Source organism: Symphalangus syndactylus, chromosome 12 (assembly GCF_028878055.3).
Source record: "Symphalangus syndactylus isolate Jambi chromosome 12, NHGRI_mSymSyn1-v2.1_pri, whole genome shotgun sequence".
NCBI lineage: Eukaryota > Metazoa > Chordata > Mammalia > Primates > Hylobatidae > Symphalangus > Symphalangus syndactylus.
Genome location: NC_072441.2, coordinates 89115002 through 89138569, shown reverse-complemented (window position 1 = coordinate 89138569; position 23568 = coordinate 89115002). Strand labels below are relative to the sequence as shown.

Sequence of the window (23568 nt, the reverse complement as noted above, 5' to 3'; positions counted from 1 at the left end):
ATGGGGTCTTGCTATTTTGCCCAGGCTGGACTCAAACTCATGGGCTCAAGCAATCTTCCCACCTCAGCCTTCAGAGTAGCTGGGATTATAGTTCTGAGCCACCATACCTGGCTCAGCAGTGGGCTTTTGAAGGAAGAGTTGTGCTTTTTCTTTCATTAACCGTGCCGGACTGCATGATTGGAGGATGTATTCCTGGTTGCAGGAGTCCTGCATGAACCTCTTTTTAGCCTTAGTTCCCCTGCAAGCCTTCCTGGACTCCAAGGTTAGCTCCTGAGAAGGGCCTTCACAAAGCTTCACAAAGAGTTACAGGCCTACATTTATTTTGATTGCTCTAATTTTCTAGACATTTTCATTTTTCTTCCTCTTTATTTTGAAAATGTTCAAATCTACAGTAAAGGGTATGGAAGGCGGAATAATGGTCTCCCAAAGATGTCCACATTCTAATTTCTGGAACCTGTGGATATGTTATCTTAGATGGCAAAAGGGACTTTGCAGATATGATTAAATTAAGGATTTTGAGATGAGAGGAGTGTCCTGGATTATCCAGGTGGGCTCAGTGTAATTACATGGGTCCTTTAAAGGCAGGCAAAGGGTCAAACAAGGGTACAGAAGGCAGGCAGAGGATACAGAAAAGGAAATGCGATGATCAGAGCAGAGGTTAGACTGATGTGTTTTGAAGATAGAGGAAGGAGCCACGAGCTAAGGAGCGTGGGTGGGGTTTGAATCTGGAAAAGGAAACATTCTTTCCTGAGCCCTGAGAAGAAACAGCTCTGCCAACACCTCTCAGCTCCATAAGGCTCATTTTGAATTTCTGACTTCTAGAACTTTAAAACAACAAATTTGTGTTCTAAGACACCATGTTTATGGTAATTTGTTAAGAGCAGAATAAGAAACAAGGTCTGCAGCTTGTAGCTGCAGCGAACGCGGAGAATGAAGTACTCAGACAATTCTAGCTAAGCAGGGCAAGTAGCAGCTCTTCTGAGAGAGTGCTGCTTTAAGATGGGTAAGCCAAGTATTTATTGAGAGGGCTTGTTAAACTACAATTTAGACAAACAAGAGACATCCGCTAGGTAACGATTTGCGGTCTGGTCACGAGGCACATATAGCCTTGTTTGTTACGTCTAAAAGCACTCAGAACACATTCTTAGGAGGCTGTTCTCAGCCCTCCTTATCACACAACTCCTTATTACACAGTTCCTTATCACACATTCCGTTCCTTGCCCTGTTTTCAGGGTCAAGGAATTTCAGTCTCATGCACAAACAACATACACACAGTGCCTCAGTATTTTTCCATGTCTCGACCTCAAATGCCTTGTACATAAGCTTGAATATGTTGCTGTGCACCCCCCACATCTCCCCCTTCTTTAATTCTTAGAGTATGTTTGTTATCTAATGCAAGGTAAGCTTCTATCGTTCTTCCCTGGTCGTAGATGCTTGGGCGGGGGGGCAGCACAGAGCCATTTGCAGATGCCTAGCAAACAGATACAAAAAAGAATAGGTATAGTGGCCATCCCCCAAATGCGTATGTTTAACCCAGACAACTAAGTGTTCAGGTTCAACCATTGAAAACCTTCTTGTAATTGCTGAAGGATATTTGTAATTGCTGAAGGATATTTGTAATTGCTGTGATTATTCTTTTTTTTTTTTTTTTTGAGACGGAGTCTCGCTCTGTTGCCCAGGCTGGAGTGAGTGCAGTGGCGTGATCTTGGCTCACTGCAACCTCTGCCTCCTGGGTTCACACCATTCTCCTGCCTCAGCCTCCCGAGTAGCTGGGACTACAGGCGCCCATGACCCGCCCGTCTAATTTTTTGTATTTTTCATAGAGACGGGGTTTCACCGTGTTAGCCAGGATGGTCTAGATCTCCTGACCTCGTGATCTGCCCGCCTTGGTCTCCCAAAGTGCTAGGATTACAGGTGTGAGCCACAGTGCCCGGCCAGCTGTGATCATTCTTTAAGTTGTTTCTTTAACTCGCACTCAAGAGTAGAAATTTGAGAGGATAAGTAGTCCTGAAAAGCCCCTTGTAGGTGTGCCTTCACTGTCTCCCAAGTATTTTGGGAGCTATTATATGGCAGAGGTGTGACACAGATAGAATTATATTGCCAATCACAATGTAAATTTTGACAAGTAATGAATACCTGCTGCTGATCCCCCAGCCATTCAACAGCGGCTTTAAGAGCCTCCAGGTGAGACAAAATAGTTTTATCAATATTTACTTGTTCTTGAAATCCATGGGTTACTTTGTATACCATGTGGTTCACTACCGAGGCTGTGTGAATAGATTCTGTCAGAGAAACAGCTGTAGTAGTGAGAGGTGACAGCGTGCTGGCAGTCCTCACAGCCCTTGCTTGCTCTCGGCGCCTCCTCTGCCTGGGCTCCCACTTTGGCGGCACTTGAGGAGCCCTTCAGCCCACTGCTGCGCTGTGGGAGCCCCTTTCTGGGCTTGCCAAGGTGGGAGCTGGCTCCCTCTGCTTGCGGGGAGGTGTGGAGGGAGAGGCGCCAGCGGGAACCCAGGCTGCCCGCGGTGCTTGTGGGCCAGCCGGAGTTCCAGGTGGGCGTGGGCTTGGCAGGCCCCACACTGGGAGCAGCCGGGTGGCCCTGCCAGCCCCAGGCAATGAGGGGCTTGGCACCTGGGCCAGCAGCTGTGGAGGGTGTACTGGGTCCCCCAGCAGTGCCAGCCCACCGGCGCTGCGCTCGATTTCTCACCAGGCCTTAGCTGCCTTCCCACGGGGCAGGGCTCGGGACCTGCAGCCTGCCATGCCTGAGCCTCCCACCCCCTCCATGGGCTCCTGAGCAGCCTGAGCCTCCCGGACGAGCGCCACCCCCGATCCACAGTGCCCAGTCCCATCAACCACCCAAGGGCTGAGGAGTGCGAGCACATGGCACAGGACTGGCGGGCAGCTCCACCTGCAGCCCCAGTGCGGGATCCACTGGGTAAAGCCAGCTGGGCTCCTGAGTCTGGTGGAGATGTGGAGAACCTTTATGTCTAGCTCAGGGATTGTAAACACACCAATCAGCACCCTGTGTCTAGCTCGAGGTTTATGGATGCACCAATCGACACTCTGTGTCTGGCTGCTCTGGTGGGGCCTTGGAGAACCTTTGTGTCGATACTCTGTATCTAACTGATCTGATGGGGACGTGGAGAACTTTTATGTCTAGCTCAGGGATGGTAAACGCACCAGTCAGTGCACTGTCAAAACAGACCACTCAGCTCTACCAATCAGCAGGACGTGGGTGGGGCCAGATAAGAGAATAAAAGCAGGCTGCCCAAGCCAGCAGCGGCAACCTGCTTGGGTCCCCTTCCGCACTGTGGAAGCTTTGTTCTTTCGCTCTTTGCAATAAATCTTGCTACTGCTCACTCTTTGTGTCCACACTGCTTTTATGAGCTGTAACACTCACCGTGAAAGTCTGCAGCTTCACTCCTCAAGCCAGCGAGCCCACGAGCCCACCAGGAGGAACGAACAACTCCAGACGCACCGCCTTAAGAGCTGTAACGCTCACTGTGAAGGTCTACAACTTCACTCCTGAGCCAGCGAGACCACAAACCCACCAGAAGGAAGAAACTCTGAACACATCCGAACATCAGAAGGAACAAACTCCGGACACGCTGCCCTTAGAACTGTAACACTTACTGCCAGGGTCCACGGCTTCATTCTTGAAGTCAGTGAGACCAAGAACCCACCAATTCCGGACACAGTAGTGGCAGTTGCTGGTATTGAGAAGTGAAGCCAGCTGGGCTTCTGGGTCCGGTGGGGACTTGGAGAACTTTTCTCTCTAGATAAAGGATTGTAAACACACCAATCAGCACTCTGTGTCTGCCTAAAGGTTTGTAAATATACCAATCAGCACTCTGTAAAATGGACCAATCATCAGGACGTGGGTGGGGCCAAATAAGGGAATAAAAGCTGGCCACCAGAGCTAGCAGCCACAACCCGATTGGGTCCTGTTCCACTGTGTGGAAGTGTTCTTTCCCTCTTCACAATAAATATTGCTGCTGCTCACTCTTTGGGTCCGCACTACCTTTATGAGCTGTAACACTCACCATGAGGGTCTGCAGCTTCACTCCTGATGTCAGCAAGACCATGAACCCACGGGGAGGAACAAACAACTCTGGATGTGCCACCTTTAAGAGCTGTAACACTCACTGCAAAGGTCTGTGGCTTCACTCCTGAAGTCACCGAGACCACGAACCCACCAGAAGGAAGAAACTCTGGACACACCATCTTTAAGAACTGTAACACTCACCACAAGGGTCTGTGGCTTCACTCCTGAAGTCAGTGAGACCACGAACCTACCGAAAGGAAGAAACTCTAGACACATCTGAACATCTGAAGGAAAAAACTCTGGACACACCATCTTTCAGAACTGTAACACTGACTGCAAGTGTCTGTGGCTTCACTCCTGAAGTCAGCGAGACCAAGAACCCACCAGAAGGAAACAATTCCGGATACAGTATAGTAATAGCTGAGACAAAAAAGGCAATTAAAGTGGCCAAAAATCTTTTTTTCGAGTATGTGATAGTGCTTTTCTAAATAACTGTAGGGTGGAATTCCCTTCCCAGCTCCAGGTTAAATTTACAGGAAGCCACAATTCTACAGGCCATTTTAGGATCATGACATAGGTTATATTTAACTGTGTAACATTTTGATGAGACAAGCATGTAGTGTACCAACTACTGGAAGAGAAAGTAATACTATAAAAGGATTGATTCTGTTCTATGTTAGGATTACCCTGCCCAGACAAAAGTATATAGGGGTCTGTAGTACAAATCAGGACTGTATCAGTAACATTATTGTGCAAGGAGAGAGTGTAGTTGCCACTGCTATAAATGTAATCACCATGAAAAACAACCCATTCAAAAAAGGGAAGACCTAGTCTCCAAATTTGGGTATGAGCAGGGCTTAAAGCTTGCTTCCCTTTTAGTTGTAATATTGTTCCTGAAAGCCCATAGTCCGACCAGGTGATGGAACCATTGGAGGGACTCCCAAATCCAACAGTCTGATTTGCAGACATAAGATTACCATGGGGACCCCAATCAAGTAAGGTGCCATTATTAAGCAGAGGCCCTTGTCGTGGCACAGGTTGTCTGCATGGGGATCACACTGGACAGCCCCAAACCTACATTGCCAGTCCCTTCTCAGACAGCATATAAGAAGATCAGGCACTCGTGTAGCTTCATTAGAGACCTTAGTGAGATTAATGGTAACAGCAGAAATAAAGGTCAAGTTTGTGGGCTTGGCATCCCTTTTGAGCTGACAGTAAAGATACTCCAGAGGAATAAGAGTAATGTGCTTATTATCATGGGCAATTGTAGAAAAACAAAGAAGAGGGTTGCTAGACAATAAAGTCAAGGAGTCATTGAGTTTAATCCATCCCAAATTTTCCATTGATGGGTAAGACAGGGGCATCCATTCACCTCCCATCCAAGAAGTATCATTAGATGACAAAGGTGGGTCAGCATCCCACCACATAATAACATTTAAAACAGGGGGATTCAGAATATGATTCCAGTAAACATGTTCTTGAGCTGATCCCATTTGGAAAAGGACAAGAATCACCAGCCACCCTAGCATCTATGTCTGTCTTACTTTCTCAAAACTTCCCCAATTACTGCCAGATACATAAGAAGCCAATTCTCTGCAATTGCAGGGGCTCCCATGGCAACAAGCCGGATAGTTGCCTGTTGATCCAATTTCTTTAGCTGTCCTCAGGTAATGTCAGGTGCCTTCCGAGTCATCACTATCATTGCTGGTTGATTCTCCAACGACAGGTCTTTCATCATCAGGAGGGGGTTGTTCAGTGCTCTCCTATCTGTTCTTGAGGAGAAAGCCCCATATTCCCCCTTTTTTGTTTATTAAGACATACTTTAAGAGTTTGATGAGCTCACTCAACATTGGCCTGACTGGTTGAGTTATAAGGAATGCCAGTCTTGTGTTGTATGTGCTACAGTTGTAAATACATATGTAAATCGAGCACTAAGATAGCAACGTCTATTATCAGTTTTTGTAATTTGTGGAAGGCCTAAAGTCATAATAGATTGAAAAAGATGAGCAATTGCATCTTTAGTTTTTTCTATAGTCTGGGGAGTAGCATATTTCAGGCCTGTATAAGTGTCTACAGTAACGTGGAGGAATTTGAAGCATCTAAAGGGTGGATGCTGAGTAATATCAGTTTGCCAGATAGCATTAGGCACCAGACCTCGTGAGTTGGCACCAAGTCCTAACGAAAAAGGGGAGAGAGAACGCCATTGGCAGTCAGGACAGATTTAATAATCATGCGAGCTTGAGCGAGCACCAAATAAAACTGTTGTTTAAGACTGTGGTTGTTCTGATAAAAAAAGGAATGATCAGCTTGAGCTTGCAAAAATGTAGGAGAGTCTTAAACCACTGAGCTTAATGTTAATATGTGACTTTAGACAACAATGTTTTTATATTTTAGGAAGCTTGAAGCTAACAATATATTAAGACAATGATCTCTTTATAAATTACAATAAAATAAAGTGAAAGTTTATATTTTATATTGTTTAAAACATAAGAAGATTTTATTTGAAAAGACTTTTAAAAAATATGAAAGCTTTCTCTTCAGGTAAGAATTATGTAATTATGTTGCCCAAGTAATACAGTGATGGAAACAAGACAATCTTTTATCTTTCTTTTCTTCAGTTAAATGCTAATTGACAATAGTTTTTTGCTTAGCTAGGAGCTTAAATACTGTTTGGGAGAAGTGGGATATTTATTAGTGGGTTGCAGGGAATAAATGAAATCACCTTAGTAGAGGATGCTGCTATACTTTTATCAATGTCCACTGACATTGGTTTGAAAGTGGAAATCTTTTGTGTAAAGGCCTGGGGACGTTTTGCCTATATCTTAAGTATATCTCTGGGCTGGCAGCCCCTTAATATCCTCAGAAAAGTAAAATATAGTTTACAAGATACTTTAAAAATTTATTTTGACTAGCGAGTTTGTTTCTAGTTGATTCACCTAATTAGAGATGTTACCAATCATTTTATATGATTAAACACATGTGAGTGTTGTTTTCCTGGAGACAGGGTTTCATTATAAGCATTCTAATTTGGGCCCCATTGGAGTTTTTCTTTGTCTAGCCCTTCTAACTAAGCTTTTTGGAACTCACTCACAAGTTGTATGAATTTTGACAGACTTTTATTTTGTTTATCTTCTTATTTATTCCATGTGCAGTGGATTTGAATAGCAGATTTTTTTAATAGCTCTGCTGATGTGATGTTGGTCACTACTTGCAGCTTGCAATCGGTTGATAAATTCAACGTATGTTTCTGTGGCACTCTGTTTAACTGTTATAAAGGAACCCTGGGATTGTCCCATGGGTATCCTCTTCTATGCCTGTATTGCTAGCTGCAAGCATTGTGGAAATAGATGGCTGTTTATCTGAGCTTGAGCCCGAGCTCAAGCAAAAGGCCCTGTTCCCAATAGCATATCAAGCTGTATCGGGATATTATTATCCAAATTTTGCAAGGGCTGCTGCCTGGATAGATCACTGTACTCACTCCACCACACAGTATATTCTGCAGCTGAAACCAAGACTTTTACTAAAGTTTTCCAATCATGCGGAGTCATCTTACAGCCATTTCCCAGAGCCTCAATCATCCCCTGGGTAAAGGGTAAATGTACACCCTTTTCACAGATACTTCTCTTTATCTCTTTAAAAACAGTAAAAGGCAAACTCTCCTGCCGTCTCCTATTGTTTTGAACAATGACAGGGAATGCGCCAAAAAGTGCCTAAGAGTCTCCCTTTTTAAGTGCCTCCTGGGGGCACCCCTCTACTAGGGAAGGTTGACAAGGAGTCGTCACTGAGAACACGTTCACCTGATCATATATGTCAGGTCTCTGAGCCCAAGCTAAGCCATCATATTCCTTGTGACCTGCACATATACATCCAGATGGCCTGAAGCAACTGAAGATCCACAAAAGAAGTGAAAATAGGCTAAACTAAACTGATGACATTCCACCATTGTGATTTGTTCCTGCCCCACCCTAACTGATATGATATATTCTCCCCCGCCCTTAAGAAGGTAATTTTTAATATTCTCCCCGCCCTTGAGAATGTACTTTGTATGCCTATCCCAAACCTATAAGAACTAATGATAATCCCACCATCCTTTGCTGACTCTCTTTTCAGACTCAGCCCACCTGCACCCAGGTGATTAAAGAGCTTTATTGCTCACATAAGCCTGTTTGGTGGTCTCTTCACACGGACGCGCATGACAATATAGATGTTCACTGACAGGGGGTCTTATCCAAGAACCGTCCCTTGGGTGGCCTCCAATCTCCTCCAGAGGGACGGGAGGCACTGTTGCCTGAACAGGGCCAATAGATCCAGATTTTTTTAGGGGTGGAGGAAAGGAGGGCAATGGCTTTTCTGTTGGGGGAGGAAAAGCTCCGGTCTGTCCTCATCATCACTAGATAGTGTCCTCCTTATGCCCTACAGAAGGGAATGAAGTAGGGAGAGGAGCCCCTCCCTGTTGTTCTGGTTCCTGTTTTTTTTTATATCTCCTGAATTCCCTTCAGGTGGAGCTAATGGGCAGTCTGACTCACCACAATCTGGCATATAAAGAGGGTACAATACAGAGCGTACCAGAGCCCAGGTGGTCAAAATGGTAACCTTAGTAAAGTGGCCCTGCTTAAATCCTCTTTTCAGGCAGTGATCCACCTGCTCCTATAACTCTAAGTCTAATGTTCCTTGATCAGGGAACCAAGGGCATTCCTGCTGAATAAAAAGCATAAGCTGATGCAAATCTTCAGACTCTAAGGTGCAGTGGATAGCCTTAAGTAATTGTTGCACCATTTTAAAAAATACTTTCTGCTCTTTGGTCAATTCCTGACCCATGATAACCCAACCCATGGTATTATATGCATCGGTTCCATCTTCCTGAAATGGGTTGGGACTGTTCCTTACTGGTATTCCCCGAAGGCTGATGAGTTTTCGTACTCCACGTGTAATTTCAACGCAGTTATGTCGGGGTCACCACTTGCAGCTTGTAGCTACAGTGAACGCCAAGAATGAAGTACTCAGAGAATTCCAGCTGAGCAGGGCAGGGAGTAGCTCTTCTAAGAGAGTGCCACTCTAAGATCTGTCTGCCAAGTATTTATTGTGAGGGCAACAATCCCTCTCTAAATTGTAGTTCTAATTGTAATTGTAATTGTAATTGTAATGGTACAAGAACTACAATTTAGACAACCAAGAGACATCCACTAGGTAACGATTTGGGGTTGGGTCATGAGGCACCTGGGACTACAGGTGCCTGCCACCACACCCTGCTAATTTTTGTATTTTTAGTAGAGAGGGGGTTTCACCATGTTGGCCAGGCTGGTCTCGAACTCCTGACCTCAAGTGATATGTCCCCACTTTGGGGCCCCAAAGTGCTGGGATTACAGGTGTGAGCCACCATGCCTGGCCTTGTTTTCTATAATTTCAATTACCTGAGGTCAACCATGGTCCGAAAATAGCTGAGTACAGTGCAATAAGGTAATGACAGACAGAGAGAGAGAGAAACCACATTTATATAACTTTCATTACAATATGTTGTTATAATTGTTATATTTTATTATTAGTTTTTGCTGATAATCTCTTACTGTGCCTAATTTATTTTTTATTTTTATTTTTAATTTATTATTATTTTTTGACACAGGGTCTCACTCTGTTGCTGGAGTGCAGTGGTGTGATTTCGGCTCACTGCAATGTTTACCTACTGGGCTCAGGCAATCTCCCTTCCTCAGCCTCCTAAGTAGCTGGGACTGCAGGTGCAAGCCAGCATGTCACGCTAATTTTGTTTAGTTTTTGTAGCAACGAGTTCTGACTGTGTTCCTCAGGTTGGTCTCAGAATCCTGGGCTCAATCTGCCCGCCTTGGCCTCTCAAAGTGCTGGGATTTCAGGTATAGAGTCACTGTGCCTGGCCTCTGTGCCTAATTTATAAATTAAACTTCATCATTGGTATGTGTATATAGGAAAAACACACTACGTATAGGGTTGGTACCATCATTGGTTTTGGGTATCCATTGGGATCTTGGAACATATACCCTGAAGATAAGAGGGAATGACTGTATTTCTTCTTTTACTAAAATAAGAGATAAGAATAAAATTATGATATTGGCTGGTGTGGTGGCTCATATCTGTAATCCTAGCACTTTGGGGGACCAAGTGGGAAGATTGTTTGAGCCCAGGAGTTTGAGACAAGCCTGGGCAATATAGTGAGACCTCATCTCTACAAAAAACTAAAAACACTAGCCAGGCATGGTGGTGCGTGCCTGTAGTCCCAGCTACTTGGAAGGTTGAGGTGAGAGGATCGCTTGAGCCCAGGAGGTTGAGGCTGCAGTGAACTGTGATCACACCACTGCGCTCCAGCCTGGGCAACAGAGTGAGGCTCTGTCTCAAGAAAAAAAAAAATTATGGTTTTCACTTTGGCAGAAGATTAAGATGTATAACAGTGTACAATTGCTTCACACTTTTGTCTAGTTTTTCATAAAATTTTGACTGGAAATATTGTCAATATGGGGTTCCTTTGAGATTATTTTTTCTTGTGGTCAAGAATTTTAGATCTCTCTCTCTCTCTCACACACACACACACACAATTCACTGAAGCAAAAAGAAATTTATTTTAGAATCTCAGAACTATTCTAGAATCAATGGAAAGTGGGAAGGCTGGCATGGCATCCTAGGCTTGGAAAATGGGCTGGAACTCAAAGGAAGGAGAACTTCAGGGAACACAACTGTGGTTGGTTGCAGCTCCAATCTTGTCAGGATGCTGCTGCTGGCTCCGTGTCTGTCAGGCTCTCTGAGGCTGCTCTGGGCTGCTGATGCTGCCACTACTGTGGTCATTACCGAACTGACTCTCTGACTCTGCTTCTCTGTCTCAAGATTTAGAATTCTGGGCTGCAACGCTGACGAGCCAAGCCTAGTCATCATCAGCCAAGCCTAGGTCATCAGCCTACATCATGGACTGTCCGGAGGGGTGCAAGGGAGAATCGGGACCTTCAGCTTCCTTAGTTAGCGATGGGGCTCTGCCTCCCTCCAAGTCTTACATGATACAGGGTGTGAGAGAGATTCCTCCAAAAGAAGAACAGTGTTCTGGTGTGGGGTAGCCAGAAAAGGCACAGAGGTCCACTCTACTCAGCCTCTAAAGGAGAAGGGTGCAGGCTTTTCCATGAATAAAGTAATTCTTCTAATTAATAGTATCTCCAGATAAAGGATCTCTGGCTCTGGGAAAACTGCAAATGAATAGTGAACATAAAACAGGTGCCATCTCACTATTCTACCAGTAAGTGGGAATTAAAACAGGAAGATGCCCTGAGAGGATTTTGAACAGGGGATGGATGTAGCCAGAATGCTCAGTTTCCAAGGGAGAGCCCCTTCATTCAAAGTGAAACTTTGACGCAGCGTATAACCTACTTGAAATGTCTCAACTTGTAAGTGATGTGGATTACAAAATAAGAAAATTTTGAAGTAATGGAAGTTTTATTTTTAATTTAATTAATTTTTTTTCTGCCAAAGGTTTTATTTTTTATTTTTACTTTTAAATTTTATTTTAGATTCAGGGGTACATGTTCAGATTTCATGTGTAGGTAAATTGCATGTTGTGGGGGCTTGGTGTACAGATTATTTTGTTACCCAGGTAATAAGTATAGTACCGGATAGGTAGTTTTTTGATCCTCACCCTTCTCCCACCCTCCACCCTCCAGTAGGCCGTGGTGTCTGTTTTCCCTTCTTTGTGTCCATGTGTGCTTAATATTTAGCTCCCATTTATAAGTCAGAAAATGTGGTATTTGATTTTCTGTTCCAGTGTTAATTTGCTTAGGACAATGGCCTCCAGTTCCATCTATGTTGCTGCAAAGGACATGATCTTGTTCCTTTTTATGGGCTGCATAGTATTCCATGGTATGTATGGGCCACATTTTCTTTATCCAGTCTACTGTTGATGGGCATTTAGGTTAATTCTATGTCTTTGCTATTGTGAATAGTGCTGTAATGAACATATGTGTGCATGTGTCTTTAGTAGTACCATTGATTTTCCTTTGGGTATGTACCCAATAATAGAATTGCTAGGTCGAATGGTAGTTCTGTTTTAAGTTCTTTGAGAAATTGCCAAATTGCTTTCCACAGTGGCTGAACTAATTTACATTCCCACCAGCAGTGTATAAGCATTTGCTTTTCTCCATAACCTCAACCACATCTATTATTTTTTGACTTCTTAATAATAGCCATTCTGACTGGTGTGAGATGGTATCTCATTGTGGTTTTGATTTGCATTTCTTTAGTGATTAGTGATATTGAGCATTTTTTCATATGTTTGTTGGCCACATGTATGTCTTCTTTTGAAAAGTGCCTGTTTATATCCTTGCCCACTTTTTTTTTGAAGAGAGATTTTATTCTTTGAAAGAGAAGAACTGCATCTGAATTCCAGTATAGCTCAGTAAATATCAAGTCACTACCTTCAACCCCACCCCAGGTTTCTGTTTTTTGTTTGTTTTTTTTTTAATTATACTTTAAGTTCCAGGGTACATGTGCACAATGTGCAGGTTTGTTACATATGTAAACATGTGCCGTGTTGGTGTGCTGCACCCATTAACTCGTCATTTACATTAGGTACTTCTAATGCCATCCCTCCCACCTCCCCCCACCCCATGACAGGCCCTGGTGTGTGATGTTCCCCACCCTGTGTCCAAGTGTTCTCATTGTTCAATCTCCACCTATGAGTGAGAACATGTGGTGTTTGGTTTTCTGTCCTTGTGATAGTTTGCTTAGAATGATGGTTTCCAGCTTCATCCATGTCCCTACAAAGGACATGAACTCATCCGTTTTTAAGGCTGCACAGTATTTCATCGTGTATATGTGCCACATTTTCTTAATCCAGTCTATCACTGAGGGACATTTGGGTTGGTTCCAAGTCTTTGCTATTGTGAATAGTGCCTCAATGAACATATGTGTGCATGTGTCTTTATAGCAGCATGATTTATAATCCCTTGGGTATATACCCAGTAATGGGATGGCATGGTCAAATGGTATTTCTAGTTCTAGATCCTTGAGGAATTGCTACACTGTCTTCCAAAATGGTTGAACTAGTTTACAGTCCCACCAACAGTGTACAAGTGTTCCTATTTCTCCACATCCTCTCCAGCACCTGTTGTTTCCTGACTTTTTAATGATTGCCATTCTAACTGGTGTGAGATGGTATCTCACTGTGGTTTTGATTTCCATTTCTCTGATGGCCAGTGATGAGGAACATTTTTTCATGTGTCTGTTGGCTGCATAAATGTCTTCTTTTGAGAAATGTCTTTTCATATCCTTTGCCCACATTTTGATGGGGTTGTTTGATTTTTATTGTGAATTTGTTTAAGTTCTTTGTAGATTCTGGATATTAGCTCTTTGTCAGATGGGTAGATTGTAAAAATTTTCTCCCATTCTGTAGGTTGCCTGTTCACTCTGATGGTAGTTTCTTTTGCTGTGCAGAAGCTCTTTAGTTTAATTAGATCCCATTTGTCAATTTTGGCTTTTGTTGCCATTGCTTTAGGTGTTTTAGACATGAAGTCCTTGCCTATGCCTATATCCTGAATGGTATTGCCTAGGTTTTCTTCTAGGGTTTTTATGGTTTTAGGTCTAACATTTAAGTCTTTAATCCATCTTGAATTAATTTTTGTATAAGGTATAAGGAAGGGATCCAGTTTCAGCTTTCTACATACAGCTAGCCAGTTTTCCCAGCACCATTTATTAAGTAGAGAATCCTTTCTCCATTTCTTGTTTTTGTCAGGTTTGTAAAAGATCAGATGGTTGTAGATGTGTGGTGTTATTTCTGAGGGCTCTATTGTGCTCCATTGGTCTATATCTCTGTTTTGGTACCAGTACCATTCTGTTTTGGTTATTGTAGCCTTGTAGTATATTTTGAAGTCAGGTAGTATGATGCCTCCAGCTTTGTTCTTTTGGCTTAGGATTGACTTGGGAATGCGGGCTCTCTTTTGCTTCCATATAAACTTTAGTTTTTTCTAATTCTGTGAAGAAATTCATTGGTAGCTTGATGGAGATGGCATTGAATCTATAAATTACCTTGGGCAGTATGGCCATTTTCACAATATTCATTCTTCCTATCCATAAGCATGTAATGTTCCTCCATTTGTTTGTATCCTCTTTTATTTCATTGAGCAGTGGTTTGTAGTTCTCCTTGAAGAGGTCCTTCACATCCCTTGTAAGTTGGATTCCTAGGTATTTCATCTCTTTGAAGCAATTGTGAATGGGAGTTCACTCATGATTTGGCTCTCCGTCTGTTACTGGTGTATAGTAATGCTTGTGATTTTTGCACATTGATTTTTTATCCTGAGACTTTGCTGAAGTTGCTTATCAGCTTAAGGAGATTTTGGTCTGAGATGATAGGCTTTTCTAAATATATGATCATGTCATCTGCAAACAGGGACAATTTAACTTCCTCTTTTCCTAATTGAATACCCTTTATTTCTTTCTCTTGCCTGATTGCCCTGGCCAGAACTTCCAACACTGCATCGAACAGGAGTGCTGAGAGAGTGCATCTCTGTCTTGTGCCAGTTTTCAAAGGGAATGATTCCAGTTTTTGCCCATTCAGGATGATATTGGCTGTGGTTTGTTATAAATAGCTCTTATTATTTTGAGATACATCCCATCAATACCTAGTTTATTGAGAGTTTTTAGCATGAAGCACTGTTGAATTTTGTCAAAGGACTTTTCTGCATCTATTGAGATAATCATGTGGTTTTTGTCTTTGGTTCTGTTTATATGCTGGATTACGTTTATTGATTTGCATATGTTGAACCAGCCTTGCATCCCAGGGATGAAGCCCACTTGATCATGGTGGATAAGCTTTTTGATGTGCTGCTAGATTCGGTTTGCCAGCATTTTATTGAGGATTTTTGCATCAATGTTCATCAAGGATATTGGTCTAAAATTCTCTTTTTTTGTTGTGTCTCTGCCAGGCTTTGGTATCAGGATGATGCTGGCCTTGTAAAATGAGTTAGGGAGGATTCCCTCTTTTTCTATTGATTGGAATATTTTCAGAAGGAATGATACCAGCTCCTCCTTGTACCTCTGGTAGAATTCGGCTGTGAATCCATCTGGTCCTGGACTTTTTTTGGTTGGTAGGCTATTAATTATTGCCTCAATTTCAAAGCCTGTTATTTGTCTATTCAGAGATTCAACTTCTTCCTAATGTAGTCTTGGGAGGGTGTATGTGTCCAGGAATTTATCCATTTCTTCTAGATTTTCTAGTTTATTTGCGTAGAGGTGTTTATAGTATTCTCTGATGGTAGTTGGTATTTCTGTGGGATTGGTGGTGATATCCCCTTTATCATTTTTTATTGCATCTATTTGATTCTTCTCTCTTTTCTTCTTTATTAGTCTTGCTAGTGGTCTATCAATTTGGTTGCTCTTTTAAAAAAACCAGCTCCTGGATTCATTGCTTTTTTGAAGTGTTTTTTGTGTTTCTATTTCCTTTAGTTCTGCTCTGATCTTAGTTATTTCTTGCCTTCTGCTAGCTTTTGAATGTGTTTGCTCTTGCTTCTCTAGTTCTTTTAATTGCGATGTTAGGGTGTCAGTTTTAGATCTTTCCTGCTTTCTCTTGTGGGCATTTAGTGCTATAAATTTCCCTCTACACATTGCTTTAAATCTATCCCAGAGATTCTGGCATGTTGTGTCTTTGTTCTTGTTGGCTTCAAAGAACATCTTTATTTCTGCCTTCATTTCCTTATGTACCCAGTAGTCATTCAGGAGCAGGTTGTTCAGTTTCCATGTAGTTGAGCAGCTTTGACTGAGTTTCTTAATCCTGAGTTCTAGTTTGATTGCACTGTGGTCTGAGAGACAGTTTGTTATAATTTCTGTTCTTTTACATTTGCTGAGGAGTGCTTTACTTCCAACTATGTGGTCAACTTTGGAATAGCTGTGGTGTGGTTCTGAAAAGAATGTATATTCTGTTGATTTGGGGTGGAGAGTTCTGTAGATGTCTATTAGGTCTGCTTGGTGCAGAGCTGAGTTCAATTCCTGGATATCCTTGTTAACTTTCTGTCTCGTTGATCTGTCTGATGTTGACAGTGGGGTGTTAAAGTCTCCTATTATTATTGTGTGGGAGTCTAAGTCTCTTTGTAGGTCTCTAAGGGCTTGCTTTATGAATCTGGATGCTCCTGTATTGGATGCATATATATTTAGGATAGTTAGCTCTTCTTGTTGAATTGATCCCTTTACAATTATGTAATGGCCTTCTTTGTCTCTTTTCATCTTTGTTGGTTTAAAGTCTGTTTTATCAGAGACTAGGATTGCAACCCCTGCCTTTTTTTTGTTTTCCATTTGCTTGGTAGATCTTCCTCCATCCCTTTATTTTGAGCCTATGTGTGTCTCTGCACGTGAGATGGGTTTCCTGAATACAGCACACTGATGGGTCTCGATTCTGTATCCAATTTGCCGGTCTGTGTCTCTTAATTGGAGCATTTAGCCCATTTACATTTAAGGTTACTATTGTTATGTGTGAATTTGATCCTGTCATTATGATGTTAGCTGGTTATTTTGCTCGTTAGTTGATGCAGTTTCTTCCTAGCCTCGATGGTCTTTACAATTTGGCATGTTTTTGCAGTGGCTGGTACCGGTTATTCCTTTCAATGTTTAGTGATTCCTTCAGGAGCTCTTTTAGGGCAGGCCTGGTGGTCACAAAATCTCTCAGCATTTGCTTGTCTGTAAAGGATTTTATTTCTCCTTCACTTATGAAGCTTAGTTTGGCTGGACATGAAATTCTGGGTTGAAAATTCTTTTCTTTAAGAATGTTGAATATTGGCCCCCACTCTCTTCTGGCTTGTAGAGTTTCTGCCGAGAGATCAGCTGTTAGTCTGATGGGCTTCCCTTTGTGGGTAACCCAACTTTTCTCTCTGGCTGCCCTTAGCATTTTTTCCTTCATTTCAACTTTGGTGAATCTAACAATTATGTGTCTTGGAGTTGCTCTTCTTGAGGAGTATCTTTGTGGTGTTCTCTGTATTTCCTGAATTTGAATATTGGCCTGCCTTGCTAGATTGGGGATGTTCTCCCGGATAATATCCTGCAGAGTGTTTTCCAACTTGGTTCCATTCTCCCTGTCACTTTCAGGTAAACCAATCAGACGTAGATTTGGTCTTTTCACATAGTCCCATATTTCTTGGAGGCTTTTTTCATTTCTTTTAATTCTTTTTTCCCTAAATTTCTCTTCTCACTTCATTTCATTCATTTGATCTGCCATCACTGGTACCCTTTCTTCCAGTTGATCGAATTGGCTACTGAAGCTTGTACATTCGTCACGTAGTTCTCGTGCCATGGTTTTCAGCTCCATCAGGTCCTTTAAGGACTTCTCTGCATTGGTTATTCTAGTTAGCCATTCATCTCTTTTTTCAAGGTTTTCAACTTCTTTGCCATGGGTTCAAACTTCCTCCTTAAGCTCAGAGTAGTTTGATCATCTGAAGCCTTCTTCTCTCAATTCATCAAAGTCATTCTCTTTGTTCCATTGCTGGTGAGGAGCTGTGCTCCTTTGGAGGAGGAGAGGCACTCTGATTTTTAAAATTTTCAGTTTTTCTGCTCTGTTTTTTCCCCATCTTTGTGGTTTTATGTACCTTTGGTCTTGCTAATGTTGATGTACAGATGGGATTTTGGTGTGGATGTCCTTTCTGTTTGTTAGTTTTACTTTAACAGTCAGGACCCTCAGCTGAAGGTCCACTCCAGACCCTGTTTGCCTGGGTATCAGCAGCGGATATTGGTGAACAGCAAATGTTGCTGCCTGATCATTCCTCTGGAAGTTTTGTCTCAGAGGAGTACCTGGCCGTGTGAGGTGTCCATCTGCCCCTACTAGGGGGTGCCTCCCAGTTAGGCTACTCAGGGATCAGGGACCCACTTGAGGAGGCAGTCTGTCTGTTCTCAGATCTCAAGCTGCATGCTTGGAGAACCATTACTCTCTTCAAAGCTGTCAGACAGGGACATTTAAGTCTGCAGAGGTTTTGGCTGCCTTTTGTTTGTCTGTGCGCTGCCCCCAGAGGTGGAGCCTACAGAGGCATGCAGGCCTCCTTGAGCTGTGGTGGGCTCCACCCAGTTCGAGCTTCCCGGCCACTTTGTTTACCTACTCAAGCCTCGGTAATGGTGGGCGCCCCCCCCCAGCCTCTCTGCTACCTTGCAGTTTGATCTCAGACTGCTGTGCTCGAAATGAGTGAGGCTCTGTGGGTGTAGGACCCTCTGAGCCAGGTGTGGGATACAATCTCCTGGTGTGCCATTTGCTAAGACCATTGGAAAAGTGCAGTATTAGGGTGGGAGTGACTGGATTTTCCAGGTGCCATCTGTCACCCCTTTCTTTGGCTAGGAAAGGGAATTCCCTGAACCCTTGTGCTTCCTGGATGAGGTGATGCCTCGCCCGGCTTCGGCTCATGCTCAGTGCACGGCACCCACTGTCCTGCACCCACTGTCTGACAATCCCAGTGAGATGAACCTGATACCTCAGTTGGAAATGCAGAAATCATTCATCTTCTGTGTCGCTCACACTGGGAGCTGTAGAGTGGAGCTATTCCTACTTGGCCACCTTGGCTCCACCAACAACCTCAATTTTCATTTTCAATGCATGTTTCCTGGTTGTGTAAGAGCTTTCCCATGGAAGAGGGCTGATGTTACAACAGTAGATTATCATGCCACAGGTAAAGAAAGCTTTTTATGGGAACAATCAACCCCTTCACAATCTAAAACCCGAAGATTGGATCTTCTGAGAACGTTAGAGAAAGACTGCCCTTGCCATCCATGCTGCAGCAAAACTTCGGGACTTCGAATCTTGGTTTCAGAATCTCACAACTGAGAAGGGTCCCTCCACACTCTTGGAACTGTATAGCCATTGGAATTCAATCAGAGAAGTTTCTTCCCAGAAGAAGATGGCATCCTTGATGTGAACAGCTTTTCCCAAGATCACGGATCCAGACTTCTCTACTATCATGAGACTCTGAATATTTTTTCCCCTCGCTAATGCCTCTATGAACAACAGAAGTGAAAAGAGCAGCTGGGCATGGTGACTCATGCCTGTAATCCCAGCACTTTGGGAGGCCAAGGCGGGCAGATCACTTGAGGTCAGGAGTTCAAGAGTAGCCTTGCCAACATGATGAAACCCCCATCTCTACTAAAAATATGAAAACTAGCCAGGCGTGGTGACACATGCCTGTAGTCTCAGCTACTCAGGAGGCTGAGGCAGGAGAATCACTTGAACCCAGGAGGCAGAAGTTGCAGTGAGCTGAGATCACACCACTGCATTCCAGTCTGGGTGACAGAATGAGACTCTGTCTCAAAAAAAAAAGAAGACAAAGAAAAAGAAAAGAAAACAGGGTCTGTTTTGTACACTCATGGGGTATACTTTTATTTGTGAAGGATTTTGTAGCAAGCCTTATATATGGATGATCTTATACCTTGATAGATGGAAGATGAAGGCCCAATATAGGTGAGAAATTTTAATGGTACATATGTTGCTTCATAATCAGTCAGAAACAGAACATTTGTTCACCCCTCTTAACCTACATCGTGGGTTAAAGAGAACATTGCCAGGAGGTCTTCACTCTTCTAGAAGGGCATCATTCGTTAGGTCCTTTTTTCCATCGTTTGGATTAAAAGAGGCATTAATTAGAAATGTATCCCTCATGATAGGCTCTACAGCAGATTCTACTGTAATGGATATGGTTATGCAACAGACTTTAAATTATCTCATGAAAGTTATGCTAAATAATAGAATCGCTCTAGATTGCTTACTGGCTAAACAGAGAAATATCTGTGCAGCTGCTGACACTTGTAGCCTATGGAGAAATACCTTGTCTTGGGTGTGATAGAGATTCGGTTGTAGGGGATTAACGAAGAGACTGCTTAGTTAAGCAAGTAGACTGTATATCTAGCTCATTCTTTGATCTATTTGATTTTAGGTGTTGGTTTATAGGGACCCTGAGTAAAGAATATACTCGAAACTCTTGGTATTATCCTCATGATTGTCATAATAGTAGCCTCCCTGGTGTGCTGTATTCTCTCAAAAGTTTTAAATGTTTGCATGCAGCCATCACTAAAATGTCAAGTGGTCTTGCTTCAACTGGAATGACAAGGGCTGAAAAAAATGTGTGACCACAGGCCAGGCATGGTGGCTCATGCTTGTAATCCCACCACTTCGGGAGGCCAAGGTGGGCGGATAGCTTGAGTCCAGGAGTTTGAGACCAGCCTGGACAACATGGCAAAACCCCATCTCTACAAAAAGTAGAAAAATTAGCAGGGTGTGGTGGTGCACACCCTACTCAGGAGGCAGAAGTGGGAGGATCACTTGAGCCCAGGAGGTGGAGGTTGATGTGAGCCGAGACCGCTCCACTGCACTCCAGCCTGGGTGACAGAGTGAGAGCCTGTCCGAAAAAAAAAGAAAGAAAAGAAAAGAAAAGAAAAGAAAGAAAAGAAAAGAAAAGAAAAGAAAAGAAAAGAAAAGAAAAGAAATGTGTGACTATGAGGGCACCATGACCTTTGAATGACATGGTGATACTGGAATCCAAAATGATGGCAACTGAGAGTGATGCTAAGTTTTGGTCACACTCTCACCTAAGTGAAGACTGAAATGGGGGAATTATTAAACAAATTTATGGGAGGCCATTGTTTTGGACTGAGCTCATGCACTAGGCCCAAACAGACCAGACCAAACCAAAATGGAGTCACTCGTGCTAAATGTGACATAACCTAATTAAGATTTTAAGGAAACACATAGATCCTAGAACAAACCAGGTTTTGTTTTTTTCACCTGTAAACAGGACATCTCAGCATAAGGAAGTGCCCTTTACCCTAACCCTTAAAAAAAAATAACCCGAAGTCCCACCTTGCAAAACCCACTGTTGTACTGTTTCCCAGTGGGTTTCAAGATCAAATAAGTACTTTTTTGATGGTGATTGTGACATCAATGACTAAAGTTTCAGTAAATCTCTCAAAATTGAGAGGATGACCAAAAGGGGGGAATTGTTAAATCAAGTTTAGCCTAAAGTGGCTTCCTTACATATTTTAAGTTCAGCCTAAAGGTTTCATCACGAACTATAGCCTAAGTGGAAATGTAAACAAACTGTAGTCTACTCTTGTGCCAATCACTAAGTTTTGACCAATCAAATGTGACTAAATGTTCAAACCATGTTCAAATAAGAGAAACGCCAAGCTATAACCAATGCAGCTGTTTCTGTACCTCACTTCCATTTTCTGTATTTCACTTTCATTTTTCTGTATTTCACTTTCATTTTTCTGTATTTCACTTTCATTTTTCTGTCAGTAAATCTTCTTCCACCATGCATCTGCGCTGGAGCCTCTAAGCCTACTCTGGCTCGGGAGGCTGCCCATTTTGGGAAGCATTCATTGCTTAATTAAACTTAAAAAAATTTAATTCAGGCTGGGGATGCTGGCTCATGCCTCTAATCCCAGCACTTTGGGAGGCTGAGGCGGATGGGTCATTGGAGGTCAGGAATTCAACACCAGCCTGGCCAACATGGTGAAACCCTGTCTCTACTAAAAATACAAAAATTAGCCAGGCATGGTTGTACGTGCCTGTAATCCCAGCTATTTGGGAGGCTGAGGCAGGAAAATTGCTTGAACCTGGGAGGCAGAGGTTGCAGTGAGCCAAGATAGTGCCACTGCACTCCAGCCTGGGCAATGCAGTGAGACCACGTCTAAAAAAAAAATGTAATTCGGCTGAAGTTTTTTAAAATCACCCTTCTGCCCATAATTCTTGACTTTTTTAAAAAAGCAGTTTACTCACCAAAGTAGGGTCCATATGTCTGTTTCAATCAATGATAGCAACACATTTATGGTGAGAAAGGCCTGCATTTATGCTGGAGTGGTTATTTTCTGAGGACGATTATTATTGGCCATTTTGTGCAGTTGTTGTTTTATGCACATCATATCAGTTTAACTAAAGAGCTTGAAACAAATTCACTATTTTCCCATCCTGTTCTGACTTTCATTTTTATTGGCTGATTAACATCAGCTTCCTTAATGCCATCAAAATAAAGTCTCTGAATTTTCTTTTGGCAGCAGTGGGCTTTAAAAACATTTTTAGGCTGGGCACGGTGGCTCACACCTATAATCCCAGCACTTTGGGAGGCTGAGGCGGGTGACCACCTGAGGTCAGGAGTTCAAGATCAGTCTGGCCAACATGGTGAAACCCCATCTCTACTAAAAAAATACAAAAATTAGCCGGGAGCTGGGATTATAGGCGCACACTACCACTGCCCGGCTAATTTTTGTAGTTTTAGTAGAGACGGAGTTTCACCATGTTGGGAGGCTGAGGCAGGAGAGTCGCTTGAATCGGGGAGGTGGAGGTTGCAGTGAGCTGATATCGCACCACTGCACTTTAGCCTGGGTGACAGGGCAAGACTCTGTCTCAAAAAAAAAAAAAATTAAAAAAAAATTTATTAAAAACATTGAGATGGGGTCTTGCTATTTTGCCCAGGCTGGACTCAAACTCCTGGACTCAAGCAATCTTCCCACCTCAGCCTTCAGAGTAGCTGGGATTACAGTTTTGAGCCAACATGCCTGGCCCAGCAGTGGGCTTTTGAAGGAAGAGTTGTGCTTTTTCTTTCATTAACCGTGCTGGACTGCATGATTGGAGGATGTATTCCTGGTTGCAGGAGTCCTCTGTGAACCTCTTTTTAGCCTTTGGTTCCCCTGCAAGGCTTCCTGGACTCCAAGGTTAGCTCCTGAGAAGGGCCTTCACAAAGCTTCACAAAGAGTTACAGGCCTACATTTATTTTGATTGCTCTAATTTTCTAGACATTTTCCTGATTTTTCTTCCTCTTTATTTTGAAAATGTTCAAATCTATATAAAAAGGTATGGAAGGCAGAATAATGGTCCCCCAAAGATGTCCACATTCTAATTTCTGGAACCTGTGGATATGTTATCTTAGATGGCAAAAGGGACTTTGCAGATGTGATTAAGTTAAGGACTTTGAGATGGGAAGAGTGTCCTGGATTATCCAGTTAGGCCCTATAGAATCACATGAGTACTTTAGAGGCAGGTAAAGGGTCAGACAAGGGTACAGAAGGCAGGCAGAGGATACAGAAAAGGAAATGAGATGATCAGAGCAGAGGTTAGACTGATGTGTTCTGAAGATAGAGGAAGGAGCCACGAGCTTAGGAGCGTGGGTGGGGTTTGAATCTGGAAAAGGAAACATTCTTTCCTGAACCCTGAGAAGAAACACAGCTCTGCCAACACCTTTCAGCTCCATAAGGCTTATTGCGAATTTCTGACTTCTAGAACTTTAAGACAATAAATTTGTGTTGTTCTGGTAATTTGTTAAGAGCAGAAATAAGAAACAAGGTGCAAAAGATTGGCAATGAACTCCTTCATCTAGACATTTTGCTACATTTGTTTTCTTTCTCTCTCACTATGGTTTGTTGAAGAATTTAGAAATGAGTTGCAAGTGTGACACCTTTTTTTTTTTTTTTTCTGAGAAGGAGTCTTGCGCTGTCGCCCAGGCTGGAGTGCAGTGGCACCATCTTGGCTCACTGCAACTCCGCCTCGTGAGTTCAAGCAATTCTTCCACTTCATT

At 42.9% G+C, this 23568-nt stretch overlaps 1 protein-coding gene across 1 annotated transcript in view; it reads left to right on the top strand.

Moving 5' to 3' along the window:
* The first annotated feature begins 1323 nt into the window (after positions 1–1323).
* The window catches only part of ITLN1 (intelectin 1), a 44533-nt gene continuing 22288 nt past the window's right edge, over positions 1324–23568 (top strand). The window contains exon 1 of the mRNA XM_063627111.1: positions 1324–1399. The gene's annotated coding sequence lies outside the window, so the exon portion shown is untranslated. The remainder of the gene's footprint in view (positions 1400–23568) is intronic.